Consider the following 19,630-nt stretch of genomic DNA (forward strand, 5'->3'; position numbering starts at 1 on the left):
TGCTCTCACTCTCTTAATAAAATCTTTTTTAAAAAAATATTATAGGACATTATTGAGAAAACTGGCAAAATGTGAGCCTAACAGTATACTACATAATAGCTGAAAAATAAGAAAAAATATATATATTGGTCTCTCCCTCTAGTTCCTGACAGCTCCTAAAACCCCTGTAAAAGGGGTGCTAGGAGAATCTTTTGTTCTAATATTTAGCCTTTGACCTCAGTTCCCAGCACAGAGGTTCCAAAACTCTTATAATTTCCTAAGTAATAACATACGAGGAACATATTTAGTTTGAATATTTGTGTCTTTTTTTTTTTTCAGGCAAAACTGACATATAACATTGCTTTAGTTGCAGGTATACAACATAATGATTTGATATTTATATACACTGTGAAATGATCACCACAGTTAAGTCTAGCTTTCCCCATCATATTAAGTTATATAATATGCAATACAATATTATTGACTATAGTCACCATGCCATACGTTAAAATGCCATGACTTATTTATGACTGGAAGTTTGTAACTCTTGACCCTCCCTTTTCCAGTTTCACTAAACACCCAACCCATTTCCCCTCTGGAAACCACCAATCTGTTCTCTTCAATGAGTTTTGCTTTGTTTTGTTTTCTAGATTCCATATATAAGTGAAATCCATGGAATCTTTTCTGCCTGATATACTTCACTTAGTATAATATCCTCAAGTCAGTCCCTGTTGTCATGAATGGTCAGATTCCATTATTTTTTATGACTGAGTAGCATTCCACTATACACATACATACCACTTCTTCTTTATCCATTCACCCATCAACGAACACTGGTTGTTTCCATATCTTGACTATGTGAATAATGCTGCAATGAACATAGGAGTGCATTTATCTTTTCAAATTACTGTTTTCATTTTCTTCAGATAAATACCTAGAAGTGAAATTGCTGGATTGTATGGTAGTTCTATTTTTAGTTTTTTGAGGAACCTCCATACTGTTTTCCATAGTAGCTGCACCAATTTACATTCCCATCAACATTGCATGAGGGTTCTCTTTTCTCCACATCCTTGCCAACACCTGCTTTCTTATCTTTCTGATAATATTCATCCTGACAGCTGTGAGGTAATATCTCATTGTGGTTTTGATTTGCATTCCCCTGATGATTAGTGTTGAGCATCTTTTCATGTACCTGCTGGCCATCTTTTTTCCATTTGGAAAAAAGGTCTATTCATACCCTCTGCCTATTTTGTAATCAGATTATCTTGGGTTTTTTTGTTATTGAGTTGTAGGAGTTCTTTATAGATTTTGGATGTTAAACCATAATTAAATATATGACTTGCAAATATGTTCTCCCATGCATTTGGTTGCCTTGTTGTTTTGCTGATGACTTCCTTCGCTTACCAGAATCTTTTTGTTTAATATAGTCTCATTTGTTTATTTTTGCTTTTGTTGCCATTGCATTTGGAGTCAGACCCCCCAGGCCAAAAAAAAAAAAAAAAAAAAAATCTCTAAGAGTGATGCTGACTGCCTGTCTTCTCCAACAAGTTTATGGTTTCTGGTATTACATTCAAGTCTTTAATCCATTTTTTTGATATCTTAAATCCATTTTGAGTTACTTTTTGTGTATAGTAAGATAGTGATCCAGTTTCATTCTTCTGCAAATAGCTATCCGGTTTTCCCAGCACCATTTATTGAAGAGACTGTCCTGTCCCTATGGTATATTTTTGCCACTTTTGTCATAAATTGGTCATATATACACAGATTTATTTGGGGGCTTTCTATACTATTCCACTGATCTATGTGTCTGTTTTTATGCCAATACCACACTATTTTAATTACTATAGCTTTATAATACAGTTTGAGATTGGGGAGTGTGATACAACCTCAGCTTTGTTTTTTCTCAAGATTCCTTTGGCTATTCAGAATCTTTTATGGCTCCATAAAAATTTTAACATTGTTTTTTCTATTTCTGTGAAAAATGCCATTGGAATTTTGAGAGGGATTATACTGGATCTACAGTTTGTTTGGGGTGATAAAAACATTTTAACAATACTAACTCTTCCAATTCATGAGCATTCAATCTCTTTCCATTTACTTGTATTGTTGTCAATTTCCTTCATCAATGTCTTGTAGATTCCAGTATACCTGTTTTTGACCTCCAAGGTTAAATTTATTCCTAGGTATTTTATTCCTTTGATGCAAACTCCTTTTTTCTGATAACTCATTGTAAGCATATAAGAATAGAAATGAGTTTAATATATTGATTTTTGTATTCTGCAACTTTATTGAATTTGTTTATTAGTTCTAAAAGTTTTTGGTGAAGTCTTTAGAGTTTTCTATATATTAATTCATGTCATCTCTAAATTTTTACCTCTTCCTTTGCAGTTTCAATGCCTTTTATTTCTTTTTCTTGCCTGATTGCTCCAGCTAGGACTTCCAATACTATGTTGAACAAAAGTGGTAAGAGTGGGCACCCTTGTCTTTTTCCTGATCTTGGAAGAAAAGCTTCCATCTTTTTCACCACTGAGTATGATGTTAACTGTGGGTTTGTTATATGTGACCTTTATTATGTTGAGGTACATTCCACCTATACCTGTTTTGTTGAGAGTTTTTATCATAAATGGATCTTGAATTTTGTCAAGTGCCTTTTTTCCCTACAACTATTGAGATGATCACATGATTTTTATCTTCCATTTTGTTAATGTAGTATATCACATTGACTGATTTGCAAATGTTGAACCACACTGTATTCCTAGAATAAATCCCACTCGATCATGGTGTATGACCTATTTTTTTTAATGTATTCCTGAATTCAGTTTGCTAATCTTTTGTTGAGAATTTTTGCATCTATGTTCTTTACAGATATTGGCCTGTAATTTTCTTTCTTTTCTCTCTCTCTCTCTCTTTTATGGTGTCCTTGTCTGGTTTTAGTATCAGATAATGCTGGCCTCATAAAATGAGTTTAGAAGCATTCCCTCCTCTTCAATTTTTTGGAAGAGTTTAAGAAGGATAGGCATTAAATCTTCTATGAATGTTTGGTAGAATTGACCAGTGAAGCCATACAGTCCTGGGCTTTTGTTTGTTTGAAGGTTTTTGACTACTGATTCAATCTTGCTGGTAATTGGTCTATTCAGATTTTCTACTTCTTCATGATTCAGTCTTGGAAGATTATATGTTTCTAGGCATTTATCCATTTTTTCTAGGTGAATATTTGGCCTTTGACTCTGGTTTCTGATACAGGACTCCTAAGTCCCATGAAATTTTCTGGATGGTAGGAGTGGTTTTTGTTCTAATGAGGTGGGCTCTTAGATCAAGGCTGGTCACAAGAAGACCAAACCATTATTAAAAGCTTGGAATTTTCATTCCTATCCCCCCACTCTCTAGAGGGGAAAGGCGCTAGAAATGGAGTTAATAAATGATCATGCCTACGTGATAAAACCTCCATAAAGAATCCCAATACTATGGGGATCAGAGAGCTTTCAGACTGGTGAACACATCTGTGTACCAGGAAGGTGATGCACATCAATTCCATAGAAATAAAAGCTCCAGCACTCAGGACCGCCCCCACCCCAGACCTTGCTCTATGTATCTCTTTATCTGGCTATTCATCTGTATCATTTATCATATCCTTTATTATATAAAAACACTGGCACACATAAATAGGTGTTTCCTTGAGTTCTGTGTGCTGGTCTGACAAAAAAAGCAAATATGCCTCTGATTTGCAGCCAAGTTGGACAGAAGTTAGAGGTAACCTGGGGATGTACCACTTGCTACTGGCACTGACGTGAGGGGCAGTCTCAACGGACTAGGGTCTTAACCTGTGGGATCTGACATTATCTCTAGGTAGACAGTGTCAGAATTGGGTGAAATTGTAGGACATCCGGCTGGTGCTGCAGAATTATTTGGTGTACCAAAAATCCCCGTACACTGGATGACCAGAAGTGTCAAAAGTGAAGTGTTGTATGAATAGCAAAGGAGAAACATACGAGGACGACTAAGTTTTTTCCTACATGAAAGTATACAATCACGTTAAATTATCTGAATTTTATATTATTTGGTGGTTATGGGAAAGAACATCCCTACTCTTAGAAAATATTCACTGAAGAATATTGGAGTAAAAAAAGAGCAAGATGTCTGCAATTAAGTATCAAGTGGTTCAGAAAAAGTAACATTTGGAGAAAAAGTACAGAAAGAGAGAGAACAAGTGTTAACAAAGCAAATGTGACTAGATGTTAACTGGTAAATATAGATGAGAGGTCTCAGAAGTTCTTACACTATTCTTACAATTCTTCAGCAAATTCCAACTATTTTTTTAAAAAAGATATTTAAAAATAGCTGAGCTTTCAAGAAAAAGTTCATATTTACCAAAAAGAAAGTACAGCAAAGGAAAAGATCAACAAAACTAAAAGACAACATACTGAATGGGAGAAAATATTTGCAAATGATATATCTTATAAAAGGGTAGTATCCAAAATATATAAAGAACTGATACAACTCAATACCCAAAAAACAAATATTCAATTAAAAAATGGGCAAAAATCATGAACACACATTTCTCCAAAGAAGACATACAGATGGCTAACAGGCACATGAAAAGATACTCAACATCACTCATCATCAGGGAAATTCAAATGAAAACTACAATCAGATATCACCTCACACCTGTCAGAATACCTAAAATCAAAAACACAAGAAACAACAAGTGCTAGAGAGGATGTGGAGAAAAAGGAACCCTTGTGCCCAGTTAGTAGGAGTGCAAACTGGTACAGCCACTGTGGAAAACAGTGTGGAAGTTTCTCAGAAAGTTAAAAATGGAACTATTCTACAATCCAGTAATCACATTACTGGGTATTTACCCCAAAAATTCAAAAACACTAATTCAAAGAGATACATGCATTCCCTATGTTTATTGCAGCATTATTTACAATAGCCAAACTATGGAAGCAGCCCAAGTATAGATGAATAGATAAAGAAGAGGTAGTATAAATAGTCAATGGAATATTAATCAGTCATAAAAAAAAGAATGAAATCTTGGCATCTGCAATAACATGGATAGAGTATAATGCTAAATAAAATAATTCAGAGAAAAATAAATACCATATGATCTCACTTATACATGGAATTTAAGATACAAAACAAGCAAAGGGAAAAAGAGAGAGAGAGAGACAAACCAAGAAACAGACTCCTAACTCTAGAGAATGGACCGATATTACCAGGGGAGCAGGTAGGTGGGGGGCATTTGGGGTGAAATAGGAGATGGGGATTAAAAAGCACACTTATGATAAAAAAAAAATAAAGAAAAATAATTCAAAAAAGGAACAAACTCATGCCAATACACTTTGAGTCTCCAAGTTCTGGATTTATTATGTAAATTGTTTAACAACCTCATTTTACCAAAAGAGATTTTAGTCACCACTATTCTATAGAACTTCCTTACACAACAGGGTACCTCCGTAAGGAGGTGCCCTATTCAGGGGTCAGGATCACCCTACTCATCAGGGGTGGACAACAGCACAGAACCTAAAGGGACAACCAGGCCCAGATAGCCTTAATCCTTAGTAAAAAACATAACAGTTTCTTAATGGTCAGATTTATAACTAATGAGGCTCCACCTTATGTAACAAACTCACCAGGGAAAAGGTGACTTTTCTGAAGATATCCAGCCAACTGGTTTGGAAAATTAAAAAAAAAAAAAAAAAAAAAAAAAAAAAAAAGAGTAAACCAAGTGTCCCCATTCCATCCCATTCCAGGCTGGTAAAGCAGGAGAAATAAGAGGGGGAAAAAAACTGTTAAAACAAGAGGAAATAAAATGAAAAATAAAAATAACCATGGGCTGGATCAGAAATAAAAAAAAGTCAAAACAAGCAAAAATGACTTTTTGGTAAGAACGGTATTACATAATACAGCACCTATAACATGGAAAGCCACTTTGCACTACAAATCACTTCTCCACAAAGAATTAAAAGCAGAACAAACACAAAAATCAATTAAGGTCCAAAGAAGGGTTCCATTACCCCCTTGAAGGGTTTGTTCTTATCCAAACAGCGGCTAATGCAGGTACTGTCAGGCTACATAGTAGAGGCTATTTTTTATTCTCACTTGAGCTTGTCTGTTTGGAAAGTGATTTCCCCATTTTAGTTCGCAAGGAAAGGTTAAAGTAACGGAGCAGAATGTTTTTCCACCTAGAAAATAATCCAATCCATCCCAGTACCTAAGGCTGATGGGGCCTACTGTGGGCACATCAGTCTCCAAGGAGCTCTCCTGGCTGTACCAAGGACCAGGTGTTGGGTTGTGGGTGAGGCCAAACCTCCCAAGAAAAGCACTCACCATTTCCAACAGCTCCCAAGGCAAACATGGAGAAAAACAGCACAACACTTGGCCCATAGGGAGAAAAAAATAGCTGAGCTTGCAAGAAAAAAGAGTTCTTGTTTACCAAAAAGAAAGTAGGAACTAAAAACTAAACTGTAGGCATACTGAAGCTGTGTTAGGAGAGAGAAGGTATGATACAGAATAGGGAAAATCAGGAGGAGCCAGGAAACAACTTGGGTTGAGGAGACAGTGTTAGAAGACTGTGGAGGACAAGATGGTTAAAATTCTCTGGAGAGGAGACATTCATATAGAGGGAGAACTACAGAGATCTTCACAGGGTTCCCCTTGAGAATTTAATCGATTACTGACAGTATGTGCATTTAAGAATATTTCACAAGACCAGGGAAAGAAAGACCAGGAGTGATTGAAGATAATAGTGCTTGGGGCGCCTGGGTGGCTCAGTCATTGGGCGTCTGCCTTCAGCTCGGGGCATGGTCCCAGCGTTCTGGGATCGAGCCCCAAGTCGGGCTTCTCTGCTGGGAGCCTGCTTCTTCCTCTCCCACTCCCCCTGCTTGTGTTCCCACTCTCACTGGCTGTCTCTCTCTGTCACATAAATAAATGAAATATTAAAAAAAAAAAAAAGATAATAGTGCTTGGCACTCATATGGAGCTAAGAATAGTGCCTGCTCCCACCAGCCTGACAGAAAAACTTGGGAATTTACAGTAATTGTATAGAGCATCCAGAAAAGTCTTGTTTACCAAAGTCTTGCCTCAGGAATGAATAATTATTAGCCTTAAGCTGAACACTACTCGGTTCTACCTAATAAATCTTAAAAGCAAGTTCTGATGGATCAAACTGTTCCCAAATAACTGCATCCCAGAATAAAGTTCAAAATTATTTATAGAGAAATAAAAATATCCAGCACCCCAAAAGATAATATTTATAGCATCTGGCATGCAGTACAAAATTACTAAGCATCCAAAGAAACATAAAAATATTATCGAAAATAAGAAGAAAAATCAATCTAAACCAACTCAGCTCCGACAATTATAATTAAGAGACTAGAACATTAAAACAATTATTATAATGTATTTCATAGATTCCAAAAATCTAGCAGACATGAAAGATATGAAAAAGACCCAAATCAAACTTCTAGAGATGGAAACTACAATATGCGAGATGAAAAGTACAATGAATGGAATTAACAGCAGATTACGTGTAACCAAAAAAAAAAAGGAAATAGTGACCCAAAGAAACAGAAAAAAAACTTTACAAAATGAAACCTAGAAAGAAACAGTAATATAAAAAATGAACAGAACATCAGTAAGCAGTGGGACTACTTCAAACAGCCCACTGTACATATAATTTGCATCCTCAAAATAGTGGCAGGATGGGGGATAAGCAGACAAAATATTTGAGGAAATAATATCCAAATTTCCCCAAATTTGTTGAAAACTACAAATTCATCAATCCAAGAATCTCAAAGAACCCAAGAACAGGAAACAAGAAAAAAGTAGACCAAGGCATATTGTAATAATATTACTCAAAAACAGTGATAAAGAACAAAATAGACACATGCCAAAAAAAAGATAAAGATGGCAGATGACATCAAAAACAAGACAAATGGAAAAGACAGTGGACCACCATCTCTAAAGTACTGAAAGAAAAAACTGTCAACCTAGAATTTTATACCTGGTAAAAATATCTTTCAAAATAAATGGTAATGGGGCACCTGGGTGGCTCAGTCGTTAAGCATCTGCCTTCGGCTCAGGGCATGATCCCAGCGTTCTGGGATCGAGTCCTGCATCAGGCTCCTTTCCTGGGAGCCTGCTTCTTCCTCTCCCACTCCCCCTGCTTGTGTTTACTCTCTCACTGGCTGTCTCTCTCTCTCTCAAATAAATAAATAAAATCTTCGAAAAAAAAAAACCAAAATAAATGGTAAAACAAGGACTTTTTCAGACATACAAAGCTAAGAACATTTTTCACCATCCACCCTGTGCTACAATAAATATTTTAAAAAGAAAATAAGCAGAAAAAAAAATCACATACTAGAAATATGGATCTATACAATGAAAAGTACTAAAAATGGTAACTACATGAGTAAATATTAGATATTTTTCCTCATTATTTAAATCTCCTTAAAAGGTAATGATTTAAACAAAAATAACAATGTAGTATGTGGCTCAAGCTTATACAGAAATAAAATATATAACAACCAAAGCACAATGGCCAGGAAGAGAAAAATGCAAGTAACTTATTGAATGTCCTTATACTCTAAGTAAAGTGGTATAACATGACTTTAAAGTAGATATGAGAAAAGGATGTATGCTATTAACCCCAAAGCAGTCATGTAAATAACAAAACTCTTATCACCAGTAAGTCAACAAAAGAGATAAAATGGAATCATAAAAAATTTCAATTAATCAAAAAGAAGGAAGAAGAGAGAACAAAGAACATATGGAGACAAACAGAAAAAAAATGGCAAGATGATAAATTTAAATCTAACCTTGAAAATTTGAATGGGATTTAAAGAAATGTAAATTTGTGTATTAAGGTGGAAGATTTATGAGAGACTTCAAAGATGTTATTTCATAATAAAAGAAAAAGCTCTAAGCATTATGTATTTTTATAAAGTATCATACAAATAAGTGTGATCAGATGTATATATTTAAATATGTAATAAATATTAAAAACATACAAAAGAGTAAATTAAACAAATACCCCTGTACCCATACGTCTTAAGAAGCAGATTACCAATACTTTGAAGACCACAGTACACCCTCTCCTACTTCCCATCAAAGAAGCCACTATCCACTACCACGACTTCTGAATTAATCATTCCTCTGCTATTCTATATGGTTTTACCAGATGTGTATGAAACCCTAAATAGGATTTTTACACACTTTTAAATTTTATACAAATAGGGTCATATAGTATATATTATGTGATTTGTTTTCACTCAACATTGTATTTTTGATATCCATCCATATTAGTGTACGTATTTATGGCCCACTCATTTTCACTATATTCATTCATTCTCCTATTGATGGACAAATGGGTAGAGTTTTGCTCTTAGAAACTGCTTATGAACATTCTTGTACATCTGACTGAAATGGCTCTCTATAGGAGTGGAATTGTTATATTACATTTCCAGTCTTTATGGTCATTTTTGTGTTATTATCCTCCTTTTAATAATAAACTGAGACTTATAGAGACCGAAAAACTTGTTCAAGATCACACAGCTAGGCAGTAAAGTTAAAAACCAATAAATTCTATTATATCTACTTAAAAGAAAAAGATCTCAGGGTTAGGTAGCTCATAGTCCTGGAAACAAGTACTTATCAAAAAGAATCCTAATATATTTTATCTTGTTTTATATGAAGTTAAGAGGGTTCTAGCAACTGAATCCAGTCAATTCTACCTCTTGACCACTGACAGCAACTTGATTATATGATAATCACATGACCATAAATTTCATCCTGTTAAAATATCCTGTACTTCACCATTCCTGAAAATCTAGTCAAATAGCTTATAGTCAGGGACACCTGGGTGGCTCAGTTGGTTAAGCATCTCCCTTCAGCTCAAGTCATGATCCCAGACCCCCTGCTCATCGAGAAGCCTGCTTCTCTCTCCACCTGCTGCTCCCCCTACTTGGGCGCATTTTCTCTCTCTCTCTCTCTCAACAAATAAATAAAATCTTTAAAAAATATATTTTATATTTAAATATGCGGGGATGTGTATAGATTGTATATATACAAAATATTAAAAAATAGTAATAAAGCAGCTCCCATTGTGACTACAATTTTAACTTAAATTACAAGCACTTTTATTTCTTCTACAACTAACGTTGATTTTGGAATTACTATGTTTAAGACCTGCCAAAATGAATGTAATAATCATTTTTAAAATACTCTGGGGGTGCCTGGGTGGCTAAGCATCTGACTTTGGCTCATGTCATGATCTCAGGGTCCTGAGATTGAGCCCCAAGTTGGCTCTGCACTCAGCAGGGAGTCTGCTTGTCTCTCTCCCTCTGCCCCCGCTCTAGTGCACATGCATGTGCTCTCTCTCTCTCCCTCTCAACTAAATAAAATCTTTTAAAACAAATTTTAAAAAAATATTCTGTATTCACTTTAGAAGCCATTTGAGAATATTTGCAAAAACTGTTTTGCATGTCACCTAAACCAAATAACTTCCAAGATACCTAATACTATTCTTGCACTTAAAAAAGAGTACAACCCATACCTTTTTTAGTAGCTAAGTCAACTAGTAACTACTTAGGTCTGTATAATCCTTCAATTTAAAAAAACATTTATGTGGAGAGGACTCTGGGAAGATGGTAGAGTGGAAGAAACACCAGGTATCTGTCTCCCTACCTAGGCAACAATTACACTGGCAGAATCTGTCCTATGTAACTATTTTGGATGTCTGGAGTCAGATGAAAACTTGCAACTTCCAGAAGATGTGAATGCGCAAATTTGTTTGCTTCAGTCAATTTCAACTTTCAGCACAGTAGCAGCCAGCGGACCGCTGTACCTGTGTTCCTGGAGCAGCTTTCTCATAGCCTGCTGAATTCCACCTATGTGGAATTAAAAGAACTCCGTCCTTCAAATATTGATAACTGATTATTGCTTCTGTTCACAGAGGGCAAAGAGGCAGACAGCCATTCTTGTTGCACCCCCTTCATTGTTGCAAGCCCCTTCCCCTCTGCTGAACTGACTTCCCGAGGACTTAAAGGGTCAGTGCCCATTTTTCCCCCTCTTCATTTTTTGCTTTTTTCCTCTTTGGGGAGCCAGGTACTAAAGAATAAGACATTAAAAACACTACATAAACAAGGAGAATTAGAAAGTGACCAAGCATGCCAGAGAATGGCTCACAGAAGACCTGAGCAGACATTAAGTTTATACTTCAGTCTTCTCCTCAGCACAGATGCATCCTATATTTAAACAACAAACAACAACAATAACAGCAAACCCTGGGGAGAGCAGAGAATTCAATTTCCAGAGTTACCATTTTATTAAATTCAAATGTCTACTGTCCAACAACAACAAAAATCACAAGGAATACAAAGAAACAGCAAAGTACAGCCCATTCAATGGTAAAAAACCAAGGGAAACTGTCCCTGAAAGACCTAATGGCAAATATACTAGACAAAAGACTTTAAAACAACTGTCTCAAACACCCCCAAAGAACCAAAGGAAGATGTAGAGAAAGTCAAGAAAATGATGTGTGAACAAAATGGAAATATCAATAAAGAAACAGAAAACCTAAAATAAACCAAAAAAAAATTATGGAGGTGAAAAGTATAGTAACTGTAATGAAAAATTCACTAGGTAGATTCAAAGGCTGACCTGAGCATGGAGGAAAAAGAATCAGTAAACATGGAAATAGAACAATGGAAATTACTGAGGCTCAGAAACAAAAAGAAAAAAAAAAAAAACTGAAGTGAAGTGAAGAGAACCTAAGGGACCTGTGGGATACCATCAATCACACCAACATATGCATCATAGAAGTCTCAGAAGCAGAAAATAAGAACAAGGGAAAGAGAATACTTGAAGCAATATTGGCTGAAAACTTCCCAAATTTAAAAAAAAGACATGAAATAAACTTCTAAGAAGTTCAACAAACTCCAACTAAGATGAATTCAAAGAGACTCACACAGACATACATTATAATCAAACTTTGAAAAGACAGAGAATCTTGAAAGCAGCAAGAGAGTGAGTCATCATATATGAGCAATCATCCATAAGATTATGTACAGATTTCTCATCAGAAACTTTGGAGGCCAGGGCAACCCTTTCGGGTTCCCTTCCTCTTCAGAAGCTTTGTACTATCACTCAATAAACTTTGCTTTGCTGACCACCACTCTTTGTCTGGTCTACCTCTTCATTCTTTGGAGTGGTGAGACCAAGAACCACAGGCACCAAATGAAAATAAATCCTGCAACACTCTGTTGGGTGCAAATAAGAAGGCAGGCCTCATCAAGAAGCCCACGGTGACTAGAGGGAGAGGGGTGGGGGAGGGGCAGAGGGAGCGAGAGAGAATCTTGGGCAGACTTCACCCCCAAGTGCAGAGTGGATGTGGGGCTCAATCTCCCACGGCTGAGATAGTGACCTGAGCCAAAATCAAGACTTGATGACTGATTGAGCCACCCAGTCCTTGCACATGAACTGCTGGACGCATGGCTGGGAAGAATGGCACCATAGTGATGGAGTTCTTCCTTACTGTGTTCAGTGAGCATCGTGAGTGGGGGCTTCCTCTCTTCCTGGTGCTTTTGAGCTTCCATCTACTCACTCTGCTGGGGATCACAGGAACAGTCTTCCTGATCCACGTGGATGGCCGGCTCTACACCTCGATATACTTCTTCCCTGGTCCCCTCTCCCTCGTGGACATCTGCTACTCCTCCCACCATCGTGCCCCAGATACTGGCTGTGTGCTGGAGCACAGGGCAGTGCTGTACTACACCCGCTGCAATGCTCAGTTCTTCCTCTTCACCTTCTTTGCTTCCATCAACTGCTACCTCCTGGCCATCATGACCTATGACTGCTACATGGCCGTGTACTGGCCTCTGCTTTATGTTACCATCATGACTGAGTAGGCCCACTGGGACTTAGTGGCTGGGGCTTACAGTGCTGGCTTCTCCAGCCTTTGTTCAAAGGGTCACAGCCTTCACCCTCTCCTTCTGTGGGAACGATAAGATCAACTTTGTTTTCAGTGACCTCCCCCCTCTGTTAAAGTTGACCTGTGGGGAGAGCTACACCCAGAAGGTGGTCATTACTGTATTTGCCATCTTTGTTATGCTTGTTTGTGTAATGGTGATCTTGGTGTCCTACCTGTTTATCATCAGGGCCATCATGCAGATCCACTCTGCAGGGGCCCGGGCCAAAACCTTCTCTACCTGTGCCTCCCACCTCACAGCTGTGTCCCTATTCTTCAGCACCCTCATCCTCATGTACCTGCGAAGTAACTTGAGCCAGTCCTCGGAGAAAGACAGAGTGGTGTCAGTGCTCTACACTGTGGTGACCCCCATGCTGAACCCCTTCATCTAATAGCCTGAGGAATAAGGAGATAAAGGAGGCACTTATGAAAGTCCTGAGCAGGTCAAAGTCTTCTGGAAGGCCCTAGATGGACTTTTGCCAAATATGTCATTCCTTAGTTTCTCCGTCCTTTCTGTCTATCCTCAATTATCACCTACCTGGGGAGACTTTCCCAGGCAACCTTACTTAAAATTGCACCTGAACTTCCCACCTCCACTTTCTGTTTTATTATTCTATGTAATATTTGTCATCATCTGATGTACTATGTGCTACACATTCGATATTGTTTAAATTTCACAACTAGAAAGTAAATTACATGAGAGAAAGCAAAAAAAAAGAAACAAACAAACAAACTTTGGAGGCTAGAAGACAATGTGCAAATATATTCAAAGTGCTAATGAGAAAACATGACAAGCAAGAATCCTGTATTTGACAAAACTGTCATTCAAATGTGACAGAGAAATTAAGATATTCCCAGAAAAACAAAAGTTGACAGTATTCATGACTGCTAGACCTGCCTTGCAAGAAATGTTCAAGGGAGTCCTGCAAGGTGAAATAAAAAGACACTAGAAAGCAATTTAAAGCCATATGAAGAAATAAAGATGTCAATAAAGGTAAATACATGAACAATTATAAAAACCAGTATTACGTAACAATGTTCTGTAACTGTACTTGTTGTTTTCTATGTGATTTAAGAGACTAATTCATTTAAAGAAAAAAAAAGCAATTATTAGTATAAAAACTAGTATTACTGTTAACTTAGGTTTGTACCTCCAAATCTGTTTTCTACATAACTTAAGACACTAATACATTTAGAATTATTTATGTTTGGGGGCACACAATATGACATCAACAACCAAAAGGGTGTGGCTAGAGCTATAAAGTAATATAATTTTTGTATGTTACTGAAGTTAAACCAGTATAAGTTCAAATTAGAGTGTTATGTCTTTAGGATGTGAAATGTATTCTTCATGGTAACCACAAAGAAATTAACTATACAATATACACAAAAGAAAATGAGAATGGAATTTAACATTTTACTACAAAATAAATCAACGAAACATAAAAGAAGACAGTAATGAAGAAATGAGGGACCAGAAGTCTATAGGACATATAGAAAACAAATAACACAATGACAAAAATCTCTCCTTATCAGTAACTACCTCATATGTATATGTATTAAACTCTCCAACAAAAGACAAAGATTAAAAGAATGGACAAAAATATATGCCCCAACTATATGCTGTCTTCAGGAGACCCATTTAAGACCAAAAGACACAAAATGCTCAAAATGCATGAAGTAAAAAAATGACAGAACGTAAGAGAGAAACAGACAGCTCTACAATATAGCTGGAGACTTCAATACTCAATTCGCAATAATGGATAGAACTGCCAGGCCAAAGATAACTAAAGCAATAGACTACTTAATGCAATAAACCAAACTAGATCTAACAGACATTACAGAACACTCTACCCAAAAACAATGGCACACACATTCTTCTCAAGAGCACATGGACATTTTCCAGGACACACCATATATTATGCCACAAATTAAGTCTCAGTATATTTAAAAAGATTTCATACAAACTCTATTCTCTGACCAAACAAAATGAAATTAGAAATCAATAACAAAAATCCAGCTAACACATTCACAAATTGTAGAAATTAAAGAACATGCTTGTAAACAATATTTCAAAGAAATCACAATAGAAGTTAGAAAATACTTAGAGACAAAAATAAAAACAACATGTGAAAAATTATGGAACACAGCAAAATGAGTGCTAAGGGGGAAATTACAGCTATTCATGAGTACATTAAAAAAAAAAGATATCAAATCAACAACCTAACTTTACAACTCAAAGAACCAGAAAAAGAAGAAACTAAATCCAAAGCTAGCAGAAGAAAGGAAATAATAAAGATTAGACAGAGATAAATAAAGAACAGAAATGCAGCAAAGAAAATCAACGAAACAAAAAGTTGATTCTTTGAAAAGATGAACCAAACTGACAAACTTTTAAGCTAGACAGACAAAGAAAAAAAAAAGAGAAGACTCAAATTACACAAAATCAAAATCAGAAAAGAAAAGAAGGACATCGCTACTAATTCTACAGAAATTAAAGGTATTATAAGAAACTACAATGAACAACTGTATGCCAAAGAACTGGACAATGTAGATGAAATGGACAAATTCATAGAAACACAAAATCTACCAAGACTAAATCATGAAGAAAAAGAAAATCTGAATAGACCTATAACTAGTAAGGAGATCGAACCAGTAATAAAAATCTCCCAATAAAGAAAAGTCCTGCAGTTGTCACGGGTGAATTCTAATAAACATTTACAGAAAAATGAATCAATTCTTCTCAAACTTATCCAAAAAATTGAAGAAAGGGGAAAACTTTGTCTTCTAACTCATTCTAAGAGGCCAGCATAACACCGATACCAAAGCCTGAAAAAGACACTCTAAGAAAATTATAGATCAATATCTCTTAAGAACATTGATGTAAAAACACTCAACAAAGTTGTAGCAAACAGAATTCAGCAGTATATTAAGAAGATAACACCATGTGCAAGTGGATTAATATAAGAATGGTTCAACAAATGAAAATCAATCAAGGTAATACACACATCAAGAAGATGAAGGAAAAAAGCACATCATCTCAATTGATGGAGAAAAAAAGCAGTTTACAAAATTCAACATCTTTTCATGATAACAACACTCAACAAATTAAAAATAGAAGAAAACTACCTCAACATAATATAAAAGCCATATATGAAAAATCCATACCAAACATCATACTCAAGGGTGAAAGACTTAGAAGCTTAGAAGATCTTAGAGCTTTCCCACTAACTTCAGGAACAAGGAAACATGCCTACTTTTCACCATTTCTATTCAACATAGTACTAGAAGTTCTACTTACAGCAATTAGGCAAAAAAAGAAAAAAGAAAAAAAGGCACACAAATGGGAAAGGAAGAAGTAAAATGATTTTATATTTAGAAAACCCTAAAACTCCACAAAACAGCTATCAGAGCTAATAACAAATTAGCAGGATAAAAAGTCAACAAACAGAGAAAAGATGGCGAAGGAGCAGGGGACCCCTTTCTCAGCTGGTCCCCTCAGTCGAGCTGGATATCTACCAGACCATCCAGAACACCCACGAAATCAGCCTGAGACGCAGGAAGATACATCTGGATCTCTACAAAAGAACATCTCCAGCTCTGAGTATTGAGGCATGAAGCGAGGGAGCCGTGAATCCGTGCACAGATATCGGAAGATAAATAGAAGGGGAAGGGAGGCGCCGGGAAGCAGTAGGCACCTGCAATGGGGAGGCGGCCGGACTCGCTGACCTGCACCCCCGAGAGAGCAGACTGAGACCTGAGCCCGAGAACGTGCCCACGATCAGACGGGAAACCTGAGCTCTGGAGCGCTCACTGGAACCAGATTAAAACCGGGAGCTCGGGAGCACGCGCATATCCAGAATGACAACCGGAGCTCCGGAGTGCACACTCAAACTAGACTGAAACCAAGAGCTCGGGAGCGCGTGACCTGACTGAAAACCGGAGTTCCGGAGCGCTCACTGGAACCGTTCGTACTGACACCGGGAGCTCAGGAGCACGTGCGCGACCAGACTGAAAACCGGCGCTTTGGAGCACACGCAAACCACACTGAAACAGGGAGCTTGGGAGCACACGCGGGAACCGGGGGCAGCTGGTAGTGTTAGAAGCACAAAGGGCAGAGACGTGCGGGCCATGGAAGTGAGGGCTGGGACTCCCTCACTTGTGGTGGGGCACACAACCCGGGACGCTACAGGGTTTTTGGCAGCACTGACAGGAACAGAGTTAAAGCGGCCAGGAGAGCTCAGTGGAGAGCAGACTGCGATCTCTCCGTTCTGAGACAGAGGCTAGGATACGGTCACTCCTTCTCTAACTCTCAGAAGAGTCACAGAAAACAGCCAGGGAAAGCCGCCAGAGAACAAAAGCCCGGAAATACCAGCTCACATTGTGCCAATCCCCACTCCCCCTCCCAGGGGACAAACAGGGTTGCCTGAATATCAGGCAGCAGGCTCCTTCCCCAAAAGGCAGGCTGAAAAATCAAGAAGCCCACATCCCTAAGGTCCCTATAAAACAGTGCACACTGCATGGGTCCTGGTCAATAATTTGGGCTCTGGGCATCCCCGCAACCTCTCCTCATCAGAATGACGAGGAGGAGAAATCCCCCCCAGCAAAGAAAAGATAATGAGTCTGTGGCCTCTGCCACAGAACTGATGGATGTGGATATAACCAAATTGTCAGAAATGGAGTTCAGAGTAACAATGGTCAAGATGATGTGTAGGCTGCAAAAAATATTAACGAAAATATTAACGAGAACATAGACTCTCTAAAGGCAGAAATGACAGCGAATCTCGCAAAAATTAAAAATGTTATGAATCAATTGCAGTCTAAACTAGTCGCTCTGATGGCCAGAGTAAATGAGGCAGAAGAACGAATCAGTGATTTGGAGGACAGGATGGTAGAAGAGAAAGTTAAAACAGAAACACGGCTCAAAAAAATCCAATATCAAGAATGTAGATTACGGGAAATTACTGATTCAATGAAACATTCCAATGTCAGAACCAACGGCATCCCCGAAGGGGTGGAGAAAAAGAGAGGTCTAGAAGAACTACTCGAACAAATTGTAGCTGAGAACTTCCCTAATCTGACAAAGGAAACAAGCATTCATATCCAAGAGGCAGAGAGGACCCTCCCAAGGTCAATGACCACAGACCTACGCCACACCACGTTATAGTGCAATTCGCGAATATTAGATCCAAGCATACAGTTTTGAAAGCGGCCAGGGGGAAGAAAATCCTTACATACAGAGGTAAAAATATCAGAATAATGTCAGACCTGTCTACAGAGACATGGAAGGCTAGGAAGGGTTGGCAGCATACTTTCAAATCTCTATCTGAGAAGAACATGCAGCCAAGGATCCTTTACCCAGCAAGGCTGTTATTCAGAATTCATGTTAAGATAAGGACCTTCCAGGATCGGCAAAAACTGACCAAATTCGTAATCACCAAACCGGCCCAACATGAGATATTAAGGGGGGTTCTACAAAAGTAAAAAGGCCCCAAGAGTGATACAGAACAGAAATTTACAATCAACAGAAACAAAGACTTCACAGGCAACATGACATCATTAAAATCATATCTCTCAATAATCACTCTCAATGTGAATGGCCTTAATGCTCCCATTAAACGCCACAGGGTTGCAGATTGGATAAAAACACATGACCCATCCATTTGCTTCCTACAAGAGACTCATTTTGAACCTAAAGATACATCCAGATTGAAAGTGAAGGGATGGAAAACCATTTTTCATGCCAATGGACCTCAAAAGAAAGCCGGGGTAGCAATTCTCATATCAGACAGATTAGATTTTAAACTAAAGACTGTAGCTAGAGATAGAGAAGGACACTATATTATTCTGAAAGGATGTATCCAACAAGTGGATATGATAATTATAAATATCTATGCCCCCAACAGGGGACCAGCTAGATACACAAGCAAACTCTTAACCAGAATAAAGAGACATATAGATAATAATATGCTAATAGTAGGGGACCTCAACACTCCACTCTCAGCAATAGACAGATCAGCTAACCAGAAAATCAACAAAGAAACAAGAGCTTTGAATGACATACTGGACCAGATGGACCTCATAGATATATACAGAACACTACAACCCAGAACAACAGAATAGTCATTCTTTTTGAATGCACATGGAACTTTCTCCAGAATAGACCATATACTGGGTCACAAAACAGGTCTCAATGAATACCAAAAGACTGAAATTATTCCCTGCATATCCTCAGACCATAATGCTTTGAAATTAGAACTCAATCACAAGGAAAAATTTGGAAGAAACTCAAACATTTGCAATCTAAGAACCATCCTGCTCAAGAATGATTGGTTAAACCAGGAAATTAAAAATCAATGTAAACAATTTATGGAGACCAACGAGAATGAAAACACATCGGTCCAAAATCTATGTGACACTGCAAAGGCGGTCCTAAGGGGAAAATACATAGCCATCCAAGCCTCACNATAGCCATCCAAGCCTCACTCAAAAGAATAGAAAAATCTAAAATGCAGTTTTTATATTCTCACCTCAAGAAGCTGGAGCTGGAACAGAAGAACAGGCCAAACCCATGCACGAGAAGGCAGGTGATCAAAATTAGAGCAGTATTCAGTGAATTAGAAACCAAGAGCACAGTAGAGCAGATCAACAGAACTAGAAGCTGGTTCTTTGAAAGAATAAATA

At 37.6% G+C, this 19,630-nt stretch overlaps 1 protein-coding gene and 1 pseudogene across 1 annotated transcript in view; one reads left to right on the plus strand and one right to left on the minus strand.

Annotated features, from left to right (window-relative positions):
• WDPCP (WD repeat containing planar cell polarity effector) overlaps window positions 1-19,630 on the minus strand; it is a 353,246-nt gene that overhangs the window by 319,829 nt on the left and 13,787 nt on the right. The window lies entirely within an intron of this gene.
• LOC100482514 lies at window positions 12,471-13,414 on the plus strand (annotated as a pseudogene).

This window comes from Ailuropoda melanoleuca, chromosome 4, assembly GCF_002007445.2.
Source record: "Ailuropoda melanoleuca isolate Jingjing chromosome 4, ASM200744v2, whole genome shotgun sequence".
Classification (NCBI taxonomy): Eukaryota; Metazoa; Chordata; class Mammalia; order Carnivora; family Ursidae; genus Ailuropoda; species Ailuropoda melanoleuca.